This window comes from Nomascus leucogenys, chromosome 12 (genome assembly GCF_006542625.1).
Source record: "Nomascus leucogenys isolate Asia chromosome 12, Asia_NLE_v1, whole genome shotgun sequence".
Classification (NCBI taxonomy): Eukaryota; Metazoa; Chordata; class Mammalia; order Primates; family Hylobatidae; genus Nomascus; species Nomascus leucogenys.
Window position 1 is genome coordinate 40,936,748 of NC_044392.1, and position 19,991 is coordinate 40,956,738.

A 19,991-nucleotide genomic window follows, 5' to 3' on the forward strand; every position below is an offset into this window, starting at 1 on the left:
GGTGGTCTTGAAAACCCCAACACAACTCCTGAATGTCACTACAATCTATCTACCTCTCTTTCACCATTAACTACAGTAGTCCAGGTTGCCATCATCTCTTACCCAGACAATAGCACTTGACCTCTTGCAGTTGTGCCTGCTCCCAGTCCCATCCATTCTCTACACCACAACCAGAGTGATCTTTCCAAAACACAAATAGTGGTTATATTGTCCATGCTAATGTCATCTGGTGGCAGAAAGGACCAATGGATTGCTGTGGTATAAGGCTTTGTATATGTAATAACTTGTAAGTTGAAAATTTATAATTAAGCCCTGGCGCAGTGGCTCACACCTGTATTGGGAGGCTGAGGCGGGCGGATTACTTGAGGCCAGGAGTTCAAGACCAGCCTGGTCAACATGGTGAAACCCCGTCTCTACTAAAAATACAAAAAAAAAAAAAATTAGCCGGGCGTGGTGGCACACATCTGTAGTCCCAGCTACTCGGAAGGCTGAGGCATGAGAATTGCTTGAACCCGGGAGGCGGAGGTTGCAGTGAGCTGAGATGGTGCCACTGCACTCCAGCCTGGGCAACAGAGAAAGACTCTTTCTCAAAAGAAAGAAAAGAAAGAAAAAAAAAGAAAAGGAAAGGAAAAGGAAGGAAGGAAGGAAGGAAGGAAGGAAGGAAGGAAGAAAGAAAGAAAGAAAGAAGAGAAAGAAAGAAAGTTAGTTTATAACTAGAAGAAATTCTTTAACCTGAGGAAAAATGGAAAGATATTCAGTGGTCTAATTGCCAAAAGTGTACTAGCCTAGACGGTCTTATGGACTAGTTCTATCACCTACAATGAAAGGATAATTCCCAGTCATCTTAACTGTCCCAAGGCATAGAAAACAGTGGGAAGCTTCCAAATTCATTAAATACTATAGTATAACACTGATTCCAAAGCCAGATAAGGATGATCCCCCACAAACAGACACATAGGCCAGGAGTTAGCAAACTATGGTGTGTGGCCATATTCAGTCTGCCATCTGTTTTTATTTGACCCACGAACTAAGAATAGTTTACATTTTTAAAATGGTTGAAAAGAATTCAAAGAATAATAATATTTTGGGACATGTTAAAATTATGTGAAATTCAAATTTCAGCATCCATAAATAAAGTTGTATTGAAACACAGCCAACACGCATTCTTTTATGTGTTTATTATGGCTGCTTCCACACTACAGCAGCAGAGTTGAGTAGTTGCAAAGGAGACTGTATGGTCCACAAAGTCCAATATTCACTATTGGGACCTTTACAGAAAAAGTCTGCCACATCCTGATATAGTCCAATCTCACTTATAAATATAAATATTAAAAATCTTAAACTTCAGTCAATTTTAAAGCAATGCATTAAAAGAAAAAAAAAATGCAACCAAGTAGGATTTTATCCTTAGAGTGCCAGGATGATTTATCTTTAAGAAACCATCTATTGTAATTTGCTGTTCAAACAGATTAAAGGAGAGGAAAAAAATAATCATGTTGACATAGTCTACAATATATATTTGATAAAACTGAATACCCATGACTGATTTAAAAAGTTTTCAAGAAAGCTAAAAATAGAATGTGTTTTAGTCAATATCCAATTTTAAAAAACTGAGACCATGTTAAATACTGAAAACTCAGCAAGCCGAATATAGGAAATTGATTCCAAAAGTGATGGAGGAGTAAAACAGGGAAGCCGAGGTTACCAAGCAATTAATAATTCCAGGAAGTTGCTATGGAACTTTGTCCTTATGGAAATTTGTCTTGGGAATCAGTGCTGCCAGCTTTCAAGATTCTAAGAGTTCACAGTCTCGTCAAAACTATGAGACTCTGGGAGACAAAAATCACTCACCACTGCAGATGCCACCATCAAAGCCTGATCCCACAAGTACCACACTATCAAGACTTCTGACATGCTTGCTGGAACTGCACTGCTACACCAGGAACCCTGAAGCAGTACTCATCTTCTGCCATCACTGCCATTACTGAAGACATTACCAGAAACCAAGATTATGGAAAAAATATAATTTATTCCTTCCATCCAACTTTAACCAATACCACCCAGTGACAAAATCTAATCAGAAGCCATCTGAGAATAGAAATGATAAATGTAGTTTGCAGACTTCTAACCTTCTGAAAAACAAAGAGCACAGAAGAGTGGGAATAGAGCTGAGAGCAAATAAGCAAATGACTGGCTCGGGTTAAACTTTTACAACTTGATACAGCATATGTAGCAAACATTTATTGGAAACAGTAGAGGCATTCTTAATAAAGTAATGAATACAAGTAACCATTCTTGTATTCAATGAATACAAGATCACTGCTAATCTTCAACTGTATTGTATTGAAGATCCTTGTTAGTAAAGTGAGTCAAGAAAAACATGGATATAAGAGACTATCTCACATCTAGAATTAGTCATTTTTCTTAGGGGCATTGGTTCCTTAGAGAGAATATCATTTATCCACCAAGATCTTGGGTAATGTCACTAATTTTTAGTTACTTAAGAAATATGAGAACACATTTCTATCATGTTTTAAAAAATCAATATAAAAGTATAGAGATAGAATGATGTCAGCAAAGTGGTGGACTAGGAAATTCCAAACTCTCTCTTTCCCTCAACTTAGAGTAATTAAAAAAACAGCCAAACAAAGAAATCCCAAATGGTTGAATTAACCTTATAGGGAGGGACTCTGGAAAACAGTCAGAGTTTTATAACAACCAATCAAATGCTCAATGAAGAAAAAGCCACTTTTGAAATGGTAGGAAAAGTTCCATGGCATTTTTCCTGCCCTTGCCCCACCCCCTCCTCATCCCAGCAGAAAGCTTGTTTAGCAGAGGCAGGAGTTCACACCTCAGTTCCCTCTCTTGAATGAGAGGAAACATAACAGAACTTATTTGCAATATTCTAATCTATCTTGGGAGTCCATGAAGAACTGGTCTCTATTTCACCTAATTCAGATCTCAAGTGGGAAAGTGCCACTACTATGAACCCAAAGCTATCAAAATAAAGAAAATAATAAAGGTTAGATCAGAGGTAAAATAGAGAAAATTGATGAACCCAAAAGTTGGTTACTTAAAAGGATCAACAAAATTGACAAATTTAGCTAGAGTGGTTATGGAAAAAAGACAGAGTGCTCAAATCACTAAAATTGGAAATGAAAATGAGGACACTACAACCAATTTTACAGAAATGAAAAGAATAGAAGAGACTACTACAAACAATTTTTCACAAACAAATTGGATAACATAGATGAAGTAGACACAATTTTTACAAAGACTGAATCATGAAGAAATAGAAAATCTGATTAGACCTGTAACTACTAAGAATATTAAGTAAATAATTTTAAAACAACTTCCCAACAAGGAGAAGTCCTAGATCAGAAGGCTTCACTGGTCACCAAAGAGTTTTAAAAGATTTTACACTAATCCCTCTTAAACTCTTCCAAACATTGAAGATAAATATATTAATTCACTCTGTCTTCCATGACAAAATACCACAGACTTGGTAGCTTAAACAATTGAAATTTATTTCTCATAGTTCTGAAGGCTTCGATGTCCAAGATCAAGGTGCCAGCTGATTCAATTGCTGGTGAAACTCTCCCTGGCTTGTAGGTGGCCAACTTCTCAATATGCCCTCATGTGGTAGAGAGAAAGCAAGAACTTTAGTCTCTCCTTTCTTATAAGTACGCTTATCTCATCATGAGGGTCCCACTCACATGACCTCATCCAAACCTAATTATCTCTCAAAGTCCCCATCTCCAAATATCATCACATTGGGGGTTAGAGCTTCAATATATACATTTTGTAGAGGCATAAATACTCAGTCCTTAACAAGAAGAGACCACTTCTTAATTCACTCTGTGAAGCCAGCACTATCCTGATATGAAAGCCAGACAAAGACACTGAAAGAAAACAAAACTACAAACCAATATTCCTTATAAATATTTATATAAAAATTCTTACAAAATAAGTAGCAAACAAAATTCAGCAGCATATTAAAAGGATTATACAACATGACAGTGAAATGTATTCCTGGAATGCAAGGATAGTTCAACATACAAAAATCAATCAATGTAATATACTGCATTAACAAAATGAAAGAAAAAAACTCGTCATTTTAATTGACACAGAAAAGGCATTTGACAAAGTTCAATATCCTTTCATGATAAAAGCTATCCAACAAAATAGAAATACAAGGGAACTTTTTAACATAATAAAGGCCATATATTAAAAATCCACAGTTGGGGTGGAGCCAAGATGGCCGGATAGGAACAGCTCCGGTCTACAGCTCCCAGCCTGAGTGACACAGAAGATGGGTGATTTCTGCATTTCCATTTCAGGTACCAGGTTCATCTCACAAGGGAGTGCCAAACAGTGGGTGCAGGACAGTCGATGCAGTGCACTGTGCGCGAGCCGAAGCAGGGTGAGGCATTGCCCCACTTGGGAAGTGCAAGGGGTCAGGGAGTTCCCTTTCTTAGTAAAAGAAAGGGGTAACAAACGGCACCTGGAAAATCGGGTCAGTCCCACCCTAATACTGCGCTTTTCCAACGGGCCTGGAAAACAGCACACCAGGAGATTGTGTCCCGCACCTGGCTTGGAGGGTCCTATGCCCACTGAATCTTGCTGACTGCTAGCACAGCAGTCTGAGATCAAACTGCAAGGTGGCAGCGAGGCTGGGGGAGGGGCACCTGCCATTGCCCAGGCTTGCTTAGGTAAACAAAGCAGCTAGGAAGCTCGAACTGGGTGAAGCCCACCACAGCTCAAGGAGGCCTGCCTGCCTCTGTAGGTTCCACCTCTGGGGGCAGGGCACAGACAAACAAAAATTCAGCAGGAACCTCTGCAGACTTAAATGTCCCTATCTGACTGACAGCTTTGAAGAGAGTAGTGGTTCTCCCAGCACTCAGCTGGAGATCTGAGAACACAAAAACTGCCTCCTAAAGTGGGTCCCTGACCCCCGAGCAGCCTAACTGGGAGGCACCCCCCAGTAGGGACAGACTGACACCTCACTCGGCCAGGTACTCCTCTGAGACAAAACTTCCAGAGGAGCTATCAGACAGCTGAATTTGTGGTCTCACGAAAATCTGCTGTTTTGCAGCCACCGCTGCTGACACCCAGCCAAACAGGGTCTGGAGTGGACCTCTAGCAAATTCCAACAGACCTGCAGCTGAGGGTCATGTCTGGTAGAAGGAAAACTAACAAACAGAAAGGACATCCACACCAAAAACACATCTGTACATCACCATCATCAAAGACCAAAAGTAGATAAAACCATGAAGATGGGGAAAAAACAGAGCAGAAAAACTGGAAACTCTAAAAAGCAGAGCACCTCTCCTCCTCCAAAGGAACGCAGCTCCTCACCAGCAACGGAACAAAGCTGGACAGAGAATGATTTTGACGAGTTGAGAGAAGAAGGCTTCAGATGATCAAACTACTCTGAGCTACAGGAGGAAATTCAAAACAATAGCAAAGAAGTTAAAAACTTTGAAAAAAAATTAGGCGAATGGATAACTAGAATAACCAATGGAGAGAAGGGCTTAAAGGAGCTGATGGAGCCGAAAGCCAAGTATCGAGAACTACGCAAAGATTGCAGAAGCCTCAGTAGCCGATGCGATCAACTGGAAGAAAGGGTAACAGTCATGGAAGATGAATGAAATGAAGTGAGAAGGGAAGTTTAGAGAAAAAAGAATAAAAAGAAACGAACAAAGCTTCCAAGAAATTTGGGACTATGTGAAAAGACCAAACCTACGTCTGATTGGTGTACCTGAAGATGATGGGGAGAATGGAACCAAGTTGGAAAACACTTTGCAAGTTATTATCCAGGAGAACTTCCCCAATCTAGCAAGGCAGGCCAACATTCAGATTCAGGAAATACAGAGAACGCCACAAAGATACTCCTCGAGAAGAGCAACTCCAAGACACATAATTGTCAGATTCACCAAAGTTGAAATGAAAGAAAAAATGTTAAGGGCAGCCAGTGAGAAAGGTCAGGTTACCCACAAAGGGAAGCCCATCAGACTAACCACTGATCTCTTGGCAGAAACTCTACAAGCCAGAAGAGAGTGGGGGCCGATATTCAACATTCTTAAAGAAAAGAATTTTCAACCCAAAATTTCATATCCAGCCAAACTAAGCTTCATAAGTGAAGGAGAAACAAAATACTTTACAGACAAGCAAATGCTGAGTGATTTTGTCACCACCAGGCCTGCCCTAAAAGAGCTCCTGAAGGAAGCACTAAACATGGAAAGGAACAACCGGTACCAGCCACTGCAAAAACATGCCAAATTGTAAAGACCATGAGGCTAGGAAGAAACTGCATCAGCTAACGAGCAAAATAACCAACTAACATCATAATGACAGGATCAAATTCACACATAACAATATTAACTTTAAATGTAAATGGGCTAAATGCTCCAATTAAAAGACACAGACTGGCAAACTGGATAAGGAGTCAAGACCCATCAGTGTGCTGTATCCAGGAGACCCATCTCACGTGCAGAGACACAAATAGGCTCAAAATAAAGGGATGGAGGAAGATCTACCAAGCAAATGGAAAACAAAAAAAGGCAGGGGTTGCAATCTTAGTCTCTGATAAAATAGACTTTAAACCAACAAAGATCAAAAGAGACAAAGAAGGCCATTACATAATGGTAAAGGGATCAATTCAACAAGAAGAGCGAACTATCCTAAATATATATGCACCCAACACAGGAGCACCCAGATTCATAAAGCAAGTCCTGAGTGACCTACAAAGGGACTTAAACTCCCACACAATAATAATGGGAGATTTTAACACTCCACTGTCAACATTAGACAGATCAATGAGACAGAAAGTTAACAAGGATATCCAGGAATTGAACTCAGCTCTGCACAAAGTAGACCTAATAGATATCTACAGAACTCTCCACCCCAAATCAACAGAATATATATTTTTTTCAGCACCACACCACACCTATTCCAAAATTGACCACATAGTTGGAAGTAAAGCTCTCCTCAGCAAATGTAAAAGAACAGAAATTATAACAAACTGTCTCTCAGACCACAGTGCAATCAAACTAGAACTCAGGATTAAGAAACTCACTCAAAACCGCTCAACTACATGGAAACTGAACAACCTGCTCCTGAATGACTACTGGGTACATAATGAAATGAAGGCAGAAATAAAGATGTTCTTTGAAACCAACGAGAACAAAGACACAACATACCAGAATCTCTGGGACACATTCAAAGCAGTGTGTAGAGGGAAATTTATAGCACTAAATGCCCACAAGAGAAAGCAGGAAAGATCCAAAACTGACACCCTAACATCACAATTAAAAGAACTAGAAAAGCAAGAGCAAACACATTCAAAAGCTAGCAGAAGGCTAGAAATAACTAAAATCAGAGCAGAACTGAAGGAAATAGAGACTCAAAAAACCCTTCAAAAAATTAATGAATCGAGGAGCTGGTTTTTTGAAAAGATCAACAAAATTGATACACAGATAACAAGACAAATAAAGAAGAAAAGAAAGAAGAATCAAATAGATGCAATAAAAAATGAAAAAGGGGATATCACCACCGATCCCACAGAAAGACAATCTACCATCAGAGAATACTACAAACACCTCTATGCAAATAAACTAGAAAATCTAGAAGAAATGGATAAATTCCTCAACAAATACACCCTCCCAAGACTAAATCAGGAAGAAGTTGAATCTCTGAATAGACCAATAACAGGCTCTGAAATTGTGGCAATAATCAATAGCTTACCAACCAAATAGAGTCCAGGACCTGATGGATTCACAGCCGAATTCTACCAGAGATACAAGGAGGAACTGGTACCATTCCTTCTGAAACTATTCCAATCAATAGAAAAAGAGGGAATCCTCCCTAACTCATTTTATGAGGCCAGCATCATCCTGATACCAAAGCCTGGCAGAGAAACAACCAAAAAAGAGAATTTCATACCAATATCCTTGATGAACATTGATGCAAAAATCCTCAATAAAATACTGGCAAACCGAATCCAGCAGCACATCAAAAAGCTTATCCACCATGATCAAGTGGGCTTCATCCCTGGGATGCAAGGCTGGTTCAACATACACAAATCAATAAATGTAATCCAGCATATAAACAGAACCAAAGACAAAAACCACATGTTTATCTCAATAGATGAAGAAAAGGCCTTTGACAAAATTCAACAACCCTTCATGCTAAAAACTCTCAAGAAATTAAGTGTTGATGGGACGAATCTCAAAATAATAAGAGCTATCTATGACAAACCCACAGCCAATATCATACTGAATGGACAAAAACTGGAAGCATTCCCTTTGAAAACTGGCACAAGACAGGGATGCCCTCTCTCACCACTCCTATTCAACATAGTGCTGGAAGTTCTGGCCAGGGCAATCAGGCAGGAGAAGGAAATAAAGGGTATTCAGTTAGGAAAAGACGAAGTCAAATTGTCCCTGTTTGCAGATGATATGATTGTATATCTAGAAAACTCCATTGTCTCAGCCCAAAATCTCCTTAAGCTGATTAGCAACTTCAGCAAAGTCTCAGGATACAAAATCAATGTACAAAAATCACAAACATTCTTGTACACCAATCACAGACAAACAGAGAGCCAAATCATGAGTGAACTCCCATTCACAATTGCTTCAAAGAGAATAAAATACCTAGGAATCCAACTTACAAGGGATGTGAAGGACCTCTTCAAGGAGAACTACAAACCACTGCTCAATGAAATAAAAGAGGATACAAACAAATGGAAGAATATTCCATGCTCATGGGTTGGAAGAATCAATATCGTGAAAATGGCCATACTGCCCAAAGTAATTTATAGATTCAATGCCATCCCCATCAAGCTACCAATGACTTTCTTCACAGAATTGGAAAAACTACTTTAAAGTTCATATGGAACCAAAAAAGAGCCCACATCGCCAAGTCAATCCTAAGCCAAAAGAACAAAGCTGGAGGCATCACGCTACCTGACTTCAAACTATACTACAAGGCTACTGTAACCAAAACAGCATGGTACTGGTACCACAACAGAGACATAGATCAATGGAACAGAACAGAGCCCTCAGAAATAATGCCGCATATCTACAACTATCTGATCTTTGACAAACCTGACAAAAACAAGCAATGGGGAAAGGATTCCCTACTTAATAAATGGTGCTGGGGAAACTGGCTAGCCATATGTAGGAAGCTGAAACTGGATCCTTTCCTTACACCTTATACAAAAATTAATTCAAGATGGATTAAAGACTTACATGTTAGACCTAAAACCATAAAAACCCCAGAAGAAAACCTAGGCAATACCATTCAGGACATAGGCATGGGCAAGGACTTCATGTCTAAAACACCAAAAGCAATGGCAACAAAAGCCAAAATTGACAAATGGGATCTAATTAAACTAAGGACCTTCTGCACAGCAAAAGAAACTACCATCAGAGTGAACAGGCAACCTACAGAATGGGAGAAAATTTTTGCAACCTAATCATCTGACAAAGGGCTAATATCCAGAATCTACAATGAACTCAAACAAATTTACAAGAAAAAAACAAACAACCCCATCAAAAAGTGGGCGAAGGACATGAACAGACACTTCTCAAAAGAAGACATTTATGCAGCCAAAAAACACATGAAAAAATGCTCATCATCACTGGCCATCAGAGAAATGCAAGTCAAAACCACAATGAGATACCATCTCACACCAGTTAGAATGGCCATCATTAAAAAGTCAGGAAACAACAGGTGCTGGAGAGGATGTGGAGAAATAGGAACACTTTTACACTGTTGGTGGGACTGTAAACTAGTTCAACCATTGTGGAAGTCAGTGTGACGATTCCTCAGGGATCTAGAACTAGAAATACCATTTGACCCAGTCATCCTATTACTGGATATATACCCAAAGGACTATAAATCATGCTGCTATAAAGACACATGCACACGTATGTTTATTGCGGCACTATTCACAATAGCAAAGAGTTGGAACCAACCCAAATGTCCAACAATGATAGACTGGATTAAGAAAATGTGGCACATATACACCATGGAATACTATGCAGCCATAAAAAATGATGAGTTCATGTCCTTTGTAGGGACATGAATGAAACTGGAAAACATCATTCTCAGTAAACTATCGCAAGGACAAAAAACCAAGCACTGCATGTTCTCACTCATAGGTGGGAATTGAACAATGAGAACACATGGACACAGGAAGGGGAACATCACACTCTGGGGACTGTTGTGGGGTGGGGGGAAGGGGGACGGACAGCATTAGGAGATATACCTAATGCTAAATGATGAGTTAATGGGTGCAGCAAACCAACATGGCACATGGATACATATGTAACAAACCTGCAGATTGTGTACATGTACCCTAAAACCTAAAGTATAATAATAAAAAATAAAAATAAAAAAATAAAAAAATCCACAGTTAGCATCATATACAATGGTGAAAGACTATAACTTTTTCTCCTATGATTAGGAACAAGACAAGATGCTCACTTTTACCACTTGTGTTCAATGTAGCATTAGAAGCTCTAGCTAGAAAAATTAGACAAGAACAAGAAATAAAAGACATCTTAATTAGAAAGGAAGAAGCAAAATGATCTCTGTTCATGGATAATATAATCTCATATGTATAAAATCCTAAAGATAATATAATCTCATATGTATAAAATCCACACAAGCACACACACACAAACTGTTATGGCTAATTAAAAATTCAGCAAAGTTGCAGGATACAAAATCAACTGTAAAAATCAGTTCCATTTCTATAAACTCATAATAATCAATCTAAAAAATAAGAAAAACAATTTAATTTACAATAACAGCAAAAAAAATAAAATACTTAGGAATAAACTTAACCAAGGAGGGGAATACTTGTACGCTGAAAGCTCTAAGGCATTGCTGAAAGAAATTATAGAAGACATACATAAATGGAAAGACATCCTGTGTTCATGGATTTAATATTATTAAGATGGCAATACAATCTACAGATTCAATGCAATCCTTATCACATCCCAAAGATTTTTTTGCACAAATAGAAAAACTCATACTAAAATTCATATTGAATCTGAAGGGACACCAAATAGCCAAAATAGTCTCAAAAAAGAAGGAAGTTAGAGGCCTCATACTTCCTGATTTCAAAACTTACTACCAAGGTACAGTAATCAAATACAGACCAATGAAATAGAGTCGAGAGTCCAGAAGTAAACCCTTTAATATGTAGTCAAATGATCTTTGGTAAGGGCTCTAAAAGCACTCAATGAGGGAAAGGCCAGTCATTTCAACAATTGGTTCTGGGACAACTGGACATCTACATGCAAAAGAATGAAGTTGGACCCCTACCACATACTATATATAAAAATTAACCAAAAACATATCAAAGACTTATCTGTAAGAGTTAAAACTATAAAAATCTTAGAAGAAAACATATAGAAAATCTTAATGACATTTCATTTGGCAATGACTTCTTAAATATGAAACTAAAGGCACAGGCACCAAAAGAAATCTAGATATTTCTTTCTATATCTGTAATATATATAGCTCATGCCTGTAATGCCAGCACTTTGGGAGGCCAAGGCAGGCAGATCACCTGAGGTCAAGAGTTCAAGACCAACCTGACCAACATGGAGAAACCTCGTCTCTACTAAAAATACAAAATTAGCTGGGCATGGTGGCGCATGCCTGTAATCTCAGCTACTTGGGAGGCTGAGGCAGGAGAATCGCTTGAACCCAGGAGGCAGAGGCTGCCATAAGCCAAGATCACACCGTTGCACTCCAGCCTGGGCAACAAGAGCAAAACTCCATCTCAAAAAAAAAAAAAAAAATTAGACTTCACCAAAATAGAAAATTATACTGTATCAAAAGACACTGTGAAGAGAGTGAAAAGACAACACACAGAATTGGAGAGAATATTAACAAATCAAATATCTGATGAGGAATTAATATCTAGAATACATAAAGAACTCTACAATGCCAAAAAAAAACATAATCCAATTTAAAATTGGGCAAAGGACTTAAATAGACATTATTCCAAAGAAGATATACAAATGGCCAATAAGGCCAATAAGCACATGAAAAGATACTCAACATTATTAGCAATTAAGGAAATACAAGTCAAAACCATAATGAGATACCACTTCACATTCAATAGGATAATCATTATCAAAAAATGAAAAATAAAAAATATTGGCAAAGATATGGAAAAATTAGAACCCTTTTTCCAATTGTAGGTGAGAATGTAAAATGATGAAGCCATCATGAAAAACAGTTTGGCAGTTCCTGAAAAGGTAAACATAGAATTACCATATGATCCAACAATTTCACTCCTAGGTGAATCCAAAGAAACAGAGAGCAGGAATTCAAATAGATACCTGTATAGCAATGTTCACAGCAGCATTATTCACAATAGACAAAAGATAGAAACAACCCAAGCATCCATCAATAGATGAATAGATAGGCAAATGTGGTACATACATATAATGGAATATTATTTAGTCATAAAAAAGGATACAATTCTGATACATGCTACAACATGGATAAACCTTGAATACAGTATGCTAAGTGAAATAAGCCAGACACAAAAGGACAAATGTTGTATGATTCCACTTATATAAGGTGCCTGCAAATTAACAGGAACAATATGTAGATTATAGGTTATAGGGACTGAAGGAAAAGGGAATGGGGGGCCATTGCTTAATGGTCACTGTTTCTGTTTGGGGTAATGAAAAGGCTTTGGAAATAGTGTTGATGACTGCATAACATTGTGCATTAATGCCACTAAATTGTACACTTAAAATGTTTAAAATGATAAATTTTAGGTTACATAACCACAATATATAATTTAGGTTATTTTACCACAATAAAATAATTACCTCCAAATGGAAAAAGTATATAGATGGAAAGTGAAATTTCCAATTCATATTGCACAATTAAGATTTGTGCACTTGACTTCTGGGCAAGATGACCAAATAGGAACAGCTCCAGTCTGCAGCTCCCAGTGAGATCAACTCAGAAGTTGGGTGATTTCTGCATTTCCAGCTGAGGTACCTAGCTCACCTCAGAAGTGCAAGGCTCTCCCCTAGCCAAGGGAAGCCAGGAGGGACTGTCCCATGAAGAATGGTGCACTTCAGCCCAGATACTACACTTTTCCCATGGTCTTCACAATCCGCAGACCAGGAGATTCCCTCAGATGTCTACACCACCAGGGCCCTGGGTTCCAAGCACAAAACTGGGCGGCCATTTGGGCAGACACCAAGCTAGCTGCAGGAGGTTTTTGTTTTGTTTTGTTTCCCATACCCCAGTGGCACCTGGAACACCAATGAGACAGAACCATTTATTCCCCTGAAAAGGGACCTGAAACCAGGAAGCCAAGTGGTGTAGCTCAGCGGATCTCACCCCCACAGAGCCCAGCAAGCTAAGATCCACTGCCTTGAAATTCTTGCTACCAACACAGCAGTCTGAAGCTGACCTGGAAAGCTCGAGCTTGATGGGGACAGGGGCATCCACCATTACTGAGTCTTGAGTAGGCGGTTTTCCCCTCACAGTGTAAAAAAAGCTGCCAGAAAGTTTGAACTGGGCAGACCCCAGGGAAGCTCAGCAAAGCCACTGTAGCCAGACTGCCTCTCTAGACTCCTCCTCTTTGGGCAGGGCATCTCTAAAGGAAAGGCAGCAGCCTCAGTCAGACGTTTAGAGATCAAACTCCCATCTCCCTGGGACAGAGCACCTGGGGGAAGGGGCGGCTGTGGGCTTAGCTTCATCAGACTTAAGCATTCCTGCTTGCTGGCTCTGAAGGGAGCAGTGGTTCTCCCAGCACAGCGCTCTAGCACTGCTAAGGGACAGACTGCCTCCTCAAGTGGGTTCTTGACCCCCATGCCTCCTGACTGGGAGACATCTCCCCGCAGGGGTTGACAGACACCTCATACAGGAGATCTCCGGCTGGCATTTGGCAGGTGCTCCTCTGGGATGAAGCTTCCAGAGGAAGGAACAGGCAGCAATCTTTGCTGTTCTGCAGCCTCCATAATGATACAGGCAAACAGGGTCTGGAATGGACCTCCAGCAAACTCCAGCAGGCCTGCAGCAGAGGGGCCTGACTGAAGGAAAACTAACAAACAGAAAGGAATAGCATCAACATTAACCAAAAGGATGTCAACACAGAAACTCCATCTGAAGCTCACCAACATCAAAGACCAGGTTGATAAATCCATGAAGATGGGGGAAGAAACAGTGCAAAAAGGCTGAAAATTCCAAAAACCAGAATGCCTCTTCACCTCCAAAGGAACATAGCTCCTTATCAGCAAGGGCACAAAACTGGAAGGAGAATGAGTGTGATGAATTGACAGAAATAGGCTTCAGAAGGTGGGTAATAACAAACTCCTCCAAGCTAAAGGAGCATATTCTAACGCAATGCAAGGAAGCTAAGAAGCTTGAAAAAAGGTTAGAGGAATTGCTAACTAGAATAACTAGTTTAGAGAAGAGCATAAATGACCTGATGGCGCTGAAAAACACAGCACAAGAACTTCGTGAAGCATACACAAGTATCAATAGCTGAATCCATCAAGCAGAAGAAAGGATATCAGTGATTGAAGAGCAACTTAATGAAATAAAGCATGAAGACAAGATTAGAGAAAAAAGAATGAAAATAAATGAACAGAGCCTCCAAGAAATATGGGACTATGTGAAAAGACCAAACCTACATTTATTGGTGTACCTGAAAGTGATGGGGAGAATGAAACCAAGTTGGAAAACACACTTTAGGATATTAACTAAGAGAACTTCCCCAACCTAGCAATATAGGCCAACATTCAAATTCAGGAAATACAGAGAACTCCACAAAGATACTCCTCGAGAAGAGCAGCTCCAAGACACATAATCTTCAGATTCACCATGGTTGAAATGAAGGAAAAAATGTTAAGAGTAGCCAGAGAGAAAGGTCGAGTTACCCACAAAGGGAAGCCCATCAGACTAACAGCAGATCTCTCGGCAGAAACCCTACAAGACAGAAGAGGGTGGGGGCCAATATTCAACATTCTTAAAGAAAAGAATTTACAACCCAGAATTTCATATCCAGCCAAACTAAGCTTCATAAGCAAAGGAGAAATAAAATCATTTACAGATAAGCAAATGCTGAGAGATTTTGTCACTACCAGGCCTGTCTTACAACAGTTCCTGTAGGAAACACTAAACATGGAAAGGAACAACCGGTACCACCCACTGCAAAAAACATGCCAAATTTTAAAGACCATTGACACTATGAAGAAACTGCATCAACTAATGGGCAAAATAACCAGCTAGCATCATAATGACAGGATCAAATTCACACATAACAATATTAACCTTAAATGTAAATCGGCTAAATGCCCCAATCAGAAGACACAGGCTAGCAGGCTAGCAAATTGGATAAAGAGTCAAGACCCATCAGTGTGCTGTATCCAGGAGACCCATCTCATGGGCAAAGACACACATAGGCTCAGAATAATGGGATGGAGGAATATTTACCAAGCAAATGGAAAGAAAAAAAAAGCACAGGTTGCAATCCTAGTCTCTGATAAAACAGACTTTAAAACAACGAAGATAAAAAAGGACAAAAAAGAGCATTACATAATGGTAAAGGGATCAATGCAACAAGAAGAGCTAACTATCCTAAATAGATACGTGCCCAATACAGAAGGACCCAGATTTATAAAGCAAGTTCTTAGAGACCTACAAAGAGACTTAGACTCCCACACAATAATAATGGGAGACTTTAACAGCCCACTGTCAATATTAGACAGATCAATGAGACAGAAAATTAACAAGGATATCCAGGACTTGAACTCAGCTCTGGAACAAGTGGACCTAATAGACATCTACAGAACTCTCCACCCCAAATTGACAGAATACACATTCTTCTCAGCACCACATTGCATTTATTCTAAAACTGACCACATAATTAGAAGTAAAACACTCCTCAGCAAATGCAAAAGAATGGAAATCATAACAAACTGTCTCTCAGACTGCAGTGCAATCAAATTAGAACTCAGGATTAAGAAACTCACTTAAAACTACACAACTACATGGAAACTGAACAACCTGCTCCTGAATGACTACTGGGTAAATAAAAAAATTATGGCAGATATAAATAAGTTCTTTGAGGCCAATGAGAACAAAGACACAGTGTACCAGAATCTCTGGGACACAACCAAAGCAGTATGTAGAAGGAAACTTATAGCACTAAATGCTCACAAGAGAAAGCAAGAGAAATCTAAAATCGACACCTGACATCACACTTAAAAGAACTAGAGAAACGAGAGCAAACAAATTCAAAAGCTAGCAGAAGACAAGAAATAACTAAAATCAGAGCAGAACTGAAGGAGATAGAGACACTAAACACCCTTCAAAAATCAATGAATCCAAGAGCTGTTTTTTTGCAAAGATCAACAAAATAGATAGCTAGCCAGACTAAAGAAGCAAAGAGAAGAATCAAATAGACACAATAAAAAATGATAAAAGGGACATCGCCACTGATCCCACAGAAATACAAACTACCATCAGAGAATAGTACAAACACCTCTACACAAATACTAGAAAATCTAGAAGAAATGGATAAATTCCTGGACACCTACACCCTCCCAAGATTAAACCAGAAAGAAGTCAAATCCCTGAATAGACCAATAAAAAGTTCTGAATTTGAGGCAGTAATTAATAGCCTACCAACCAAAAAAAGCCCAGGACTAGATGGATTCACAGCCGAATTCTACCAGAGGTACAAAGAGGAGCTGGTGCCATTCCTTCTGAAACTATTCCAAAAAATAAAAAAAGACGGATTCCTCCCTAACTCATTTTATGAGACCAGCATCATCTTGATACCAAAATCTGGCAGAAACACAACAAAAAAAGAAAATTTTAGGCCAATATCCCTGATGAACATCGATGTGAAAATCCTCAATAAAATACTGGCAAACTGAATCCGGCAGCATATCAAAAAGCTTATCCACCAGCCGGGCGCGGTGGCTCATGCTTGTAATCCCAGCACTTTGGGAGGCTGAGGTGGGTGGATCATGAGGTCAGGAGATCGAGACCATCCTGGCTAACACAGTGAAACCCTGTCTCTACTAAAAATACAGAAAAATTAGCTGGGCATGGTGGCAGGCACCTGTAGTCCCAGCTACTCAGGAGACTGAGGCAGGAGAATGGCATGAACCCAGGAGGCGGAACTTGCAGTGAGCTGAGATTGCACCACTGCACTCCGGTCTGGGCGACAGAGCAAGACTCCATCTCAAAAAAAAAAAAAAAAAAAGCTTATCCATCACAGTCAAGTTGGCTTCATCCCTGGTATGCAAGGCTGGTTCAACATATGCAAATCAGTAAACATAATCCATCACATAAACAGAACCAATGACAAAAACCACATGATTATCTCAATAGATGTAGAAAAGGCCTTTGATAAAATTCAACATCCCTTCATGTTAAAAACTCTCAATAAACTAGGTACTGATGGAACATATCTCAAAATAATAAGAGCTATTTATGACAAACCCACAGCCATTATCATACTGAATGGGCAAAAGCTGGAAGCATTCTCTTTGAAAACCAGCACAAGGATGCCCTCTCTCACCACTCCTATTCAACATAGTATTGGAAGTTCTGACCAGCACAATCAGGCAAGAGAAAGAAATAAAGGGTATTCAGATAAGAAGAGAGGAAATCAAATTGTCTGTGTTTGCAGATGACATGACTGTATATTTAGAAAATCCCATTGTCTTAGCCCAAAATCTCCTTAAGCTGATAAGCAACTTCAGCAGTCTCAGGATACAAAATCAATGTGCAAAAATCACAAGCATTCCTATACACCAAAAATAGACAAACAGAGAGCCAAATCGTGAGTGAACTCCCATTCACAATTGCTACAAAGATAATATAATACCTAGGAATCCAACTTACAAGGGATGTGAAGGACCTCTTCAAGGAGAACTACAAACCACTGCTCAAGGAAATAAGAAAGTACACAAACAAATGGAAAACCATTCCATGCTCATAGATAGGAAGAATCAGTATCATGAAAATGGCCATATTGCCCAAAGTAATTTATAGGTTCAATGCTATTTCCATCAAACTACTATTGACTTTCTTCACAGAATTAGAAAAAACTACTTTAAATTTCGTATAGAACCAAAAACGAGCCCATATAGCCAAGACAATTGTAAGCCAAAGAACAAAGCTGGAGGCAGCACGCTACCTGACTTCAAACTATACTACAAGGCTACAGTAACCAAAACAGCATTGTACTGGTACCAAAACAGATATATAGACCAATGGAGCAGAACAGAGGCCTCAGAAATAACACCACACATATACAACCATCTGATCTTTGACAAACCTAACAAAAACAACCAATGGGGAAAGGATTCCCTATTTAATAAATGGTGTTGGGAAAACTGGCTAGCAATATGTAGAAAACTGAAACTGGACCCCTTCCTTATATCTTATACAAAAATTAACTCAAGATGGATTAAAGACTTAAATGTTAGACCTAAAACCACAAAAACCCCAGAAGAAAACCTAGGCATGTCTATTCAGGACAAAGGCATCGGCAAAGACTTCAATACTAAAATGCCAAAATCAATGGCAACAAAAGCCAAAATTGACAAATGGGACCTAATTAAACTAAAGAGCTTCTGCACAGCAAAAGAAACTACTATCAGAGTGAACAGGGAACCTACAGAATGGGAGAAAATTTTTGCAACCTACTCATCTGACAAAGGGCTAATATCCAGAATCTACAATGAACTCAAACAAATTTACAAGAAAAAAAAAAAACAATAAAAAGTGGGCAAAGGATATGAAGACACTTCTCAAAAGAAGACATTTATGCGGCCAAGAAACATGAAAAAAGCTCATCATCACTGGTCATTAGAGAAATGCAAATCAAAACTACAATGAGATACCATCTCATGCCAGTTAGAATGGCGATCATTAAAAAATCAGGAAACAACAGATGCTGGAGAGGATGTAGAGAAATGGGAACGTCTTCACACTGTTGGTGGGAGTGTAAACTAGTTCAACAGTGTGGCGATTCCTCAAGGATCTAGAATTAGAAATACCATTTGACACAGCAATCCCATTACTGGGTATATACCCAAAGGATTATAAATCATGCTACTATAAAGACACATGCACATGTATGTTTATTGCAGCACTGTTCACAATAGCAAAGACTTAGAAGCAACCCAAATGTCCATCAATGATACAATGGATAAAGAAAATGTGGCACATATATACCATGGAATACCATGCAGCCATAAAAAAAGGATGAGTTCATGTCCTCTGCAGGGACATGGATGAAGCTGGAAACCATCATTCTCAGCAAACTATCACAAGAACAGAAAGCCAAACATCGCATGTTCTCACTCACAGGTGGGAACTGAACAATGAGAATACATGGACACAGGTAGGGGAACATCACACACTGGGGTGTGTCATGGGGTGGGGGGCAAGGGGAGGGATAGCATTAGGAGAAATATCTAATGTAGATGACAAGTTAATGGGTGCAGCACACCAACATGGCATATGTATACATATGTAACAAACCTGCACGTTGTGCACATGTACCCTAGAACTTAAAGTATAATAAAAAAATCAGTTTTCTTTTGGCTTTTTCTTAGCTTTATTCTTAAATTTTTTTCTGATATAATTAGAGTGGAATTGTTTTTCTAATTTTATTTTCAGATTACTCATAGCTAGTATATACAATTGCAATTGAATTTTATATTTTGGTTTTGTATCTTTTCACCTTGCTGAACTCATTTATTTGTTCTAGTAGATTTTAGGAAATTCCTTACAGACTTTTATATATAAGTTTATGAAAGATGCAATAAAGGACTTTATCTTCTTTTCAAAAAAAAAAAAGATTTGTGCACTTAGCTCAGAAAAAAGTAAACAAAGAATTAACACAGTTACAAATTAGGATTTTTAGTGCAGGGGAAGAAGTTGTCACCACGCCCCTGAGAGGAAGGGGAAGT